This window comes from Salvelinus sp. IW2-2015, linkage group LG31 (genome assembly GCF_002910315.2).
Source record: "Salvelinus sp. IW2-2015 linkage group LG31, ASM291031v2, whole genome shotgun sequence".
NCBI lineage: Eukaryota > Metazoa > Chordata > Actinopteri > Salmoniformes > Salmonidae > Salvelinus > Salvelinus sp. IW2-2015.
The window spans coordinates 31,613,827-31,622,165 of record NC_036870.1 but is presented as its reverse complement, the minus strand read 5'-3'; the positions used below and the strand labels follow the sequence as shown (position 1 = coordinate 31,622,165).

The 8,339-nt window shown below is 48.5% G+C and overlaps 1 pseudogene; it reads left to right on the top strand.

The window, feature by feature from the left end:
• The window catches only part of LOC111956037 (unconventional myosin-Ig-like), an 89,742-nt pseudogene that overhangs the window by 57,525 nt on the left and 23,878 nt on the right, over positions 1–8,339 (top strand).

The window sequence follows — 8,339 nt, the reverse complement described above, 5'->3', positions numbered from 1 at the left end:
GTACCACCTCAATCACTGTTAATCATGACGCCAACTTACAGTTATAGTACCACCTCATCACTGTATATCTGACGCCCAACTACAGTATAGTACCACCTCATCACTGTTAATCATGACGCCCAACTACAGTATAGTACCACCTCATCACTGTTAATCATGAGCCAACTACAGTATAGTACACCTCATCACTGTTAATCATGACGCCCAACTACAGTATAGTACCACCTCATCAACTGTTAATCATGACGTCCCAACTACAGTATAGTAACCACCTCATCACTGTTAATCATCTTGACGCCGCAACTACAGTATAGTACCACCTCATCACTGTTAATCATTACGCCAACTACAGTATAGTACCACCTCATCACTGTTAATCATGACGCCCATACAGAATAGTACCACCTCATCACTGTTAATCATGACGCCCAACTACAGTATAGTACCACCTCATCACTGTTAATCATGACCCCAACTACAGATATAACCACCTCATCACGTTAATCATGACGCCCAACTACAGTAATAGTACACCTCATCACTGTTAATCATTGACGCCAACTACAGATATAGTACCACCTCATCCACTGTTAATCATGACGCCCAACTACAGTATAGTACCACCTCATCACTGTTAATCATGACGCCCAACTACAGAATAACCACCTCATCCATCACTGTTCTGTACTTAGACTATGATATATATTGTACTGTTATCTTCTGACCGGGACGAGGCTATTTAGTTCTGCACTATTCTGTGCTATGACTATGCTGTGTCCAAAAGGCAGCCGATTCCCTATAAACTGCACTACTTTTGACCAGAGCCCTATGGAGAACCATAAGGGAATAGGGTGCACACCTTGATGCCTCGCTGTGTGTTAGGTATGACAGGGACTAGGTCAATGTAGCTCGGGGTCAGCCCTGTCCTATGTAGTGAGGCTAGGACAGGGTATCGTAGCCCCATTGTTACAGGCCTGACACTACAAGGTCATAGGCAAGAACAGTAACGTCTAGGCTGTTTGGTTGTAGGATTAACCTGTTTTATGTTATGTTTGTATTCATCCAGCCAGCTGTAAGCGGTTTAACACCAACTCTCTACTGTCTCTGTCTCTGTCTCTGTCTCTGTCTCTGTCTCTGTCTCTGTCTCTGTCTCCTCTGTCTCTCTGTCTTCTGTCTTCTCTCTCTGTCTCTCTCTCTCTGTCTCTCTCTCTCTCTCTCTGTCTCTCTCTGTCTCTTTCTCCTCTCTCTGTCTCTCTTCTCTCTCTCTCTCTCACTCTCACACACACACACACACGTGTGTACACTTTCTCTCTCTCTGTGTCTGTTTAAATCTGACTGGGTCACTAATCATGACCTAATCTCCCCTAATACACACACACACACACACACCACACACACACACACACACAACACACACCACACACACACACACACACACACACACACACACACACGTGCAGCATGGATAGAGAGAGTAAAGTACTAGACAGATATAAACACCTGCAACTTACCGAATGCCGCAGCCCACCTGGTGTTCAACTTCCTAAGTTCTCCCATGCCCCCCCGCTCCTCCGTAAACTCCACTAGCTTCCGTGCGAAGCTCAAGAGGAACTGCCCCTCCTACCTTCAGGCTACGCTCAAACCCTACACCCAACCAAGCACTCTGTCTGCCACTCTGGTCGCTTGGCTCTCCCACCCCTACGGGAGGGGAGCTCCTGCTCAACCCAGTCTGTGTGTGTGTGTGTGTGTTGGTGTTGTGTGTGTGTGTGTGTGTGTGTGTGTGTGTGTGTGGTGTGTGTGTGGTGTGTGTGTGTGTGTGTGTGTGTGTGTGTGTGTGTGTGGTGTGTGTGTGTGTGTTTGTGTGTGTGTGTGTGTGTGTGTGTGTGTGTGTGATGCGTCTTAGTCTAAGTGTGTGTGTAGTGTGAACCGGAGTGTGTGTGTGTAGCTTACCCCAATACCTCTTTCTACTCTCCCCAGATGACAGGCCTGAGTGTCACTGCAGGCGTTGACCAGATGGTGGCGCTACACACTTCTTCCCAGGATGATATTCTTCTCTACATCCAGAGAGGGAGCTGTGCCCCGACCAGGACCGCATCGGGAGCTGGTGGGAACGCTCATCGACCACTTCACCGGTCAGTGGCCATGGTCAGGGGGTGTCGGGTTGGGTAAGACCAAGATGCACTGGGCTGGCCTGGTTAAGCATTCACCGTAGTCAGTGACGACATGTGTTAGCATGGTCAAACCAGCCTGCACAAGGATTGAGACTGGGATTGGGTTAGCATGGTCAAACCAGCCTGCACAAGGATTGAGACTGGGATTGGGTTAGCATGGTAAACCAGCCTGCACAAGGATTGAGACTGGGATGGTTAGCATGGTCAAACCAGCCTGAACAAGGTTTGAGACTGGGATTGTGTTAGCATGGTCAAACCAGCCTGCACAAGGATTGAGACTGGGATTGTGTTAGCAGGTCAAACACAGCCTGCACAAGGATTGAGACTGGGTTTGGGTTGAGACTGCGATTGGTTTAGACTACAGCTCTTCCAGGGCTTTTCACACTAGCCAACTGTTTCAAGACAAGTTGTACTGAGCTGGCCCGGTTAGGCATTCACCATAGTTGCTGGAACCTGAAAAGCTGAAAAGGCAATGTGTAAAGAAAATACCACAGTCAGCACGGTTTGGTTGGGTCAGCAGGATAGCGTAAACGGGGTATCAATGTCGAACTTAATTAAAAACCTTTCTCAGGGGCCTCCCGAGTCTAAGGCACTGCATTGCGGCAAGTAGCCTAGTGGTTAGAGTGTTGGGCAGTAACCGAAAGGTTGGCTGACAAGGTAAAATCTGCCCTTCTGCCCTGAACAAGGCAGTTAACCCACTCTTCCTCGGCCGTCTTGTAAATAAGAATTTGTTTCTTAACTGACTTGTCTAGTTAAATAAAGGTAAAAATAATAATAAATAAATTGCAGTGCTTGAGGCGTCACTACAAGACCCGGGTTTGATCCTAGGCTGTGTCACAGCTGGCTGTGACTGGGAGGTACATGAGGTGGCGCACAATTGGCCCAGCGTCGTCAGGGTTAGGGGAGGGTAAGCTGACCTCGGTCGACAGGTGTACAGTGTTTCCTCCGACCCATCGGTGAGGCTGGCTTCCAGGTTAATTGAAGCAAGTGTGTCAAGAAGCAGTGCGGCTTGGCAGGGTCGTGTTTCGGAGGACGCATGGCTTTTGACCTCCGGCCAGCAGTCTCTCCACTAAGCCTTGGTCTTCCAGCAGTCTCTCCACTAAGCCTCTGGTCTTCCAGCAGAAAACCCAGCCTAAAACCCCAAACAGCAAGCAATGCAGGTGTAGAAGCACGGTGGCTAGGAAAAACTCCCTAGAAAGGCCAAAACTTAGGAAGAAACCTAAGAGGAACCAGGCTATGAGGGGTGCCAGTCCCTCTTTCTGGCTGTGCCGGGTGGAGATTATAACAGAACATGGCCAAGATGTTCAAATGTTCATAAATGACCAGCATGGTCAAATAATAATAATCACAGAAGTTATCAGAGGCTGTAGCAAGTCAGCACCTCAGGAGTAAATGTCAGTTGGCTTTTCATAGCCGATCATTAAGAGTATCTCTACCGCTCCTGCGGTCTCTAGAGAGTTGAAAACAGCAGGTCTGGGACAGGTAGCGTCCGGTGGCTGACTTAGTTACTTAAGGGATTGGACCCTTTTTTTCAATATTCGCCTAAAATGACAACCCAAATCGTACTGCCTGTAGCTCAGGACCTGAAGCAAGGATATGCATATATTGATACCATTTGAAAGGAAACACTTTGACATTTGTGGAAATGTGTATTTAATGTATGAGAATATAACACATTACATCTGGTAAAAAGACAACAGAAGAAAAGTATATATCTTCTTTTTTTTTCATCTTTGAAATGCAAGAGAAAGGCCAATATATTAACTTAGAATCTAGGCGCCAATTTAGATTTTGGCCACTAGATGGCAGTGTACGTGCAACGTTTTAAACTGATCCAATGAACCATTGCATTTCTGTTCAAAATGTTGTCTCAAGACTGCCCAAATGTGCCTAATTGGTTTATTAATACATTTTCAAGTTCATAACTGTACACTCTCCTCAAACAATAGCATGGTATTCTTCACTGTAATAGCTACTGTAAATTGACAGTGCAGTTAGATTAACAAGAAGTCAAGCTTTCTGCCATATCAGATATGATATGTCTATGTCATGGGAAATGTTCTTGTTACTTAAAATGTTGCTAATGCTAATCACATTAGTGCACATTAGCTCAACCGTCCCGTGGGGGGGGGGGGGGGGGGGGTCCCGTAGAGGTTCAAAACACCAGAGACCTTACTCCTACTTCTTCTCATTGTCATGTGAAATGTTAGTTTTTAGTGCCAACATCTGAATCGTCATTTACAACTGTCCAAATATCACCTCATGTACTGTAGTTACAAATTCCTCATGTCCCATTAGCTCATGATTATCAGTCATGTGTTTTTAACGTCACACATACTGTACGGCAGGTCTGTGTGGGATACAGGATCAGTCTTGTCTGCAGCAGCCTGCCACCTCATTAATGTACTGGTATCCAAACCCCCTGGGGAGAGAATTATAGGACCACAGTCAGCTGGTCAGAAGCTGTACCAGGCTGTGTTTTGGGGGATTTTTATGTGTGTGTGTGTCTGTGCGTTTGTGTGTGTTTTTAATGAGAGACACGCTCCTGGTGGTGTCTATGGGTCTGGGTTTGTGTTGGGGGAGGGAGTCGGTCAGTCAGTGACACGGGGGCCCACACAAAGCAGCTGTGTGTCTCTTGCTGCTGATCGAAGCAGCGGGCGTCGAAGGGAGAGTTAGAGCGGGTGCCATTGAGAAAGGATAATCAGTGTGCTGGTCCATCTGCCTGCGTGACCCCTGTGTGCCTTTGTTTCTCACCATCTAGGGGTCATGATCCCTACAGGTTCTCATCAAAAGAGAGAATTGGAGRCTTTGAGTCGAGGGCTTGGGGGGTTGCCGACTACAGAAGTGTGTGTGTGAGGGGGTGAGTGTGTGTGTGCGAGGGGGAGGAGCAGAACGGCAGATGAGAAATACAAACAAGTTATTTTTCCACTCCCTCTCGCTCTCTTTTCATCAATCCCTTCTGCCAGGAAGTCAGTCCCAAGACCACTAGAGTCATCCCCCAGTCAGGCCTCTTCTCACGTGGCTGTGGAGAAAGGTTTGGTCTGAGAGTGAGTCATTGGAGCAATTGTGTTACCAGTCTGCTTCTCTCTGCCCCGAGACAAACATTGATGCTTATTATGTAGTGTGTGTGTGTGTGTCTCAGTGAGAGAGTAGAGCTGTTTCAATCTGGGTCAATGTCATCAGTATTAGGGAAACCAGGTGAATTCTCTATGAATTCTCCAATGAAGACAGGCTGTCTGGTTCCCTGTCTTCTTACATCCCTCTCTCTTCCTCTCTACAGAGCACATTCCCCCTCTTCCCTCTCTCTTCCTCCTCCATCCCATCCCATCTCTCTCTCAATTCAATTCAAGGGGCTTTATTAGCATGGGAAACCTATGTTAACATTGCCAAAGCAAGTGAAGTAGATAATATACAAAAGTGAAGTCTCTCTCTCTCTGTCTGTCTTCTGTCTGTCTGTCTGTTCTGTCGGTCTGTCTGTCTGTCTGTCTGTCTGTTCTGTCTGTCTGTCTGTCTGTCTGTCTGTCTGTCTGTCTGTCTGTCTGTCTGTCTGTCTGTCTGTCTGTCTGTCTGTCTGTCTGTCTGTCTGCGCCCTGCCTCTGTCTTCTGCCGCGTTGTCTGTCTGTCTGCCACCCCTGCCTCTGTCTTTCTGCCGCGTCTGTCTGTCTGTCTTCTGCCCGCCCCTGCCTCTGTCTTTCTGCCGCTCTGTCTGTCTGTCTGTCTGGCCGCCCCTGCCTCTGTCTTTCTGCCGCGTCTGTCTGTCTGTCTGCCGCCCCTGCCTCTGTCTTTCTGCCGCGTCTGCTGTCTGTCTGCGCCCCTCCCGCTGTCTTTCTGCCGCGTCTGTCTGTCTGTCTGCCGCCCCTGCCCTCTGTCTTTCTGCCGCGTCTGTCTCTCTTTCTGCGCCCTGCCTCTGTCTTTCTGCCGCGTCTGTCTCTCTTTCTGCCGCCCCTGCCTCTGTCTTTCGCCGCGTCTGTCTCTCTTTCTGCCGCCCCTGCCCTGTCTCTGCGCGGCTGTCTGTCTGTCTGCCGCCCCTGCCGCTGTCTTTCTGCCGCGTCTGTCTGTCTGTCTGCCGCCCCTGCCTCTGTCTTTCTGCCGCGTCTGTCTCTCTTTCTGCCGCCCCTGCCTCTGCTTTCGTCCGCGTCTGTCTCTCTTTCTGCCGCCCCGCCTCTGTCTTTCTGCGCGTCTCTCTCTCTGCCGCCCCTGCCTCTGTCTTTCTGCCGCGTCTCGTCTCTCTTTCTGCCGCCCCTGCCGCGTCTTTCTGCCGCGTCTGTCTCTCTTTCTGCCGCCCCTGCCTCTGTCTGTCTGTCTGTCGCCTTTTCTGCCGCCCCTGCCTCTGTCTGTCTGTCTGTGTCTCTCTCTCTCTCTCTCTCTCTGACATGTGAATAGTTAGCGTGTGTGTGTATTGGGGGGTTTAGATCCCCCTGCGGAGACAGCTGGGAGTGCGTTACAGGACAAGGACTGAGGGTTGGAGAGTAACGGTTTAGTCAGCCCATGACCTGAAACATTGAGAGGATTATTCCTTCTGTCTTCCTTCTTCTGCCCTCCTTCGCTCTCTCGCTCTTCAGAAGACATTTTGACCTTATCTGACCCTGGTCAAGAGCAGTGTCAGTGGTAGACCACAGACCTAAACGGTTATGCGTCTCTCCGCTCTTTTCTAAACTCAACTCGCGTTTTAGGTCGTGAAAGGCATCATCCTATCCTTAAATAGCCTGTTCTTCCTCCTCCTCCTTCTCCCTCAGTGGGTGTCCTTGATACACTTCTGTTCTTGTTGAGAGAGGCGAGCCATGGCCCTCCCTGCCACGGAAATGGGGGCAGTTCTGTCTCTCTGTCTCTCTCTGTCTCTCTCTCAACCCTAGGACTTGTCCACATGCGGGGTTGATCCTTGAAATCACATATCAAGTACGAGAACTGTGAAAAACTTCTCACACACTCCTCCTCTCCTCCATGGATTAACAGGAGTAGAAAAGTTAAGTCATAATTTGTAAGTCATTTCTAAAATCTAAAAGGGAGTGTGCCAATTCTGAAAGGAGATTCCAAAGTTTTATTTAGTCAATAGACTGAGATTTATCAATGGAACTTAAATACCCTTGGTGGAATAGTTTCAACTAAAGATATATATTTTTAAAACAAGCAGGTGAGAGAGAGTGAGTGAACCAGCTCTGCCATCTTTCCATGAGGATGTTTTCACATGTTCACATCAAACAGTTCAGCTGCATTTCACACAGACATTCTGACCGCAGCAGCAGCTCCTAGGAAGCTACCACGGCCCAGTTCATTCCTGGTAGCCTAGTCAGACAGCAGACGTTCTGACCACACCGCAGCAGCTACTAGGAAGCTACCACGGCCCAGTTCATTCCTGGTAGCCTAGTCGGACAGCGGACGTTCTGACCACACCGCAGCAGCTCCTAGGAAGCTACCACGGCCCAGTTCATTCCTGGTAGCCTAGTCGGACAGCGGACGTTCTGACCACACCGCAGCAGCTACTAGGAAGCTACCACGGCCCAGTTCATTCCTGGTAGTCTAATATCATCGTCAATCTGACTGTTGCAGTGCGACACTCTCTATATTCCCTCTCTCTGATTGACTTGAGTAGTGAGGTAAGCTGCTCGTGTGTGTGTGTGTGTGTGTGTGTGTGTGTGTGTGTGTGTGTGTGTGTGTGTGGTTGTGTGTGTGTTGTGTGTGTGTGTGTGTGTGTGTGTGTGTGTGTGTGTGTGTGTGTGTGTGTGTGTGTGTTGCTGGTGTTGTGGGGTTCGCGTGCGCGTGCGTGCGCGTGTTGCTATATACGGCGTCCAAGACTCCATTAATCGGATCCAGGAAATGATTGGAGCTAATTGCTATTACACCGCGGTATGGGGCAACATATTTTAATGGTTCAACCTATCATGTAACAGCACACCTAAACTGGTATAACACGTTTGATCCGTGCTCGCCAAAACATGTGCTGTTTCTGCTGCTGAGTCCTTTTGTTTTTGCTCCTCAGAATACTCCTCCAATGTACCGGGTAGCAAGCACAGCTATAGGTATAAACAAATAACATTCGATTATATTGGGCGTAGGTTAAAGGGACATTTAAAAAAAAAAAAATACAAATGTACTTCATATTCATCCTCTCCAGCACCACCCCAACATCCACATACTTGTAGGTGAAAATGAACACCTTTCTATAGAGAA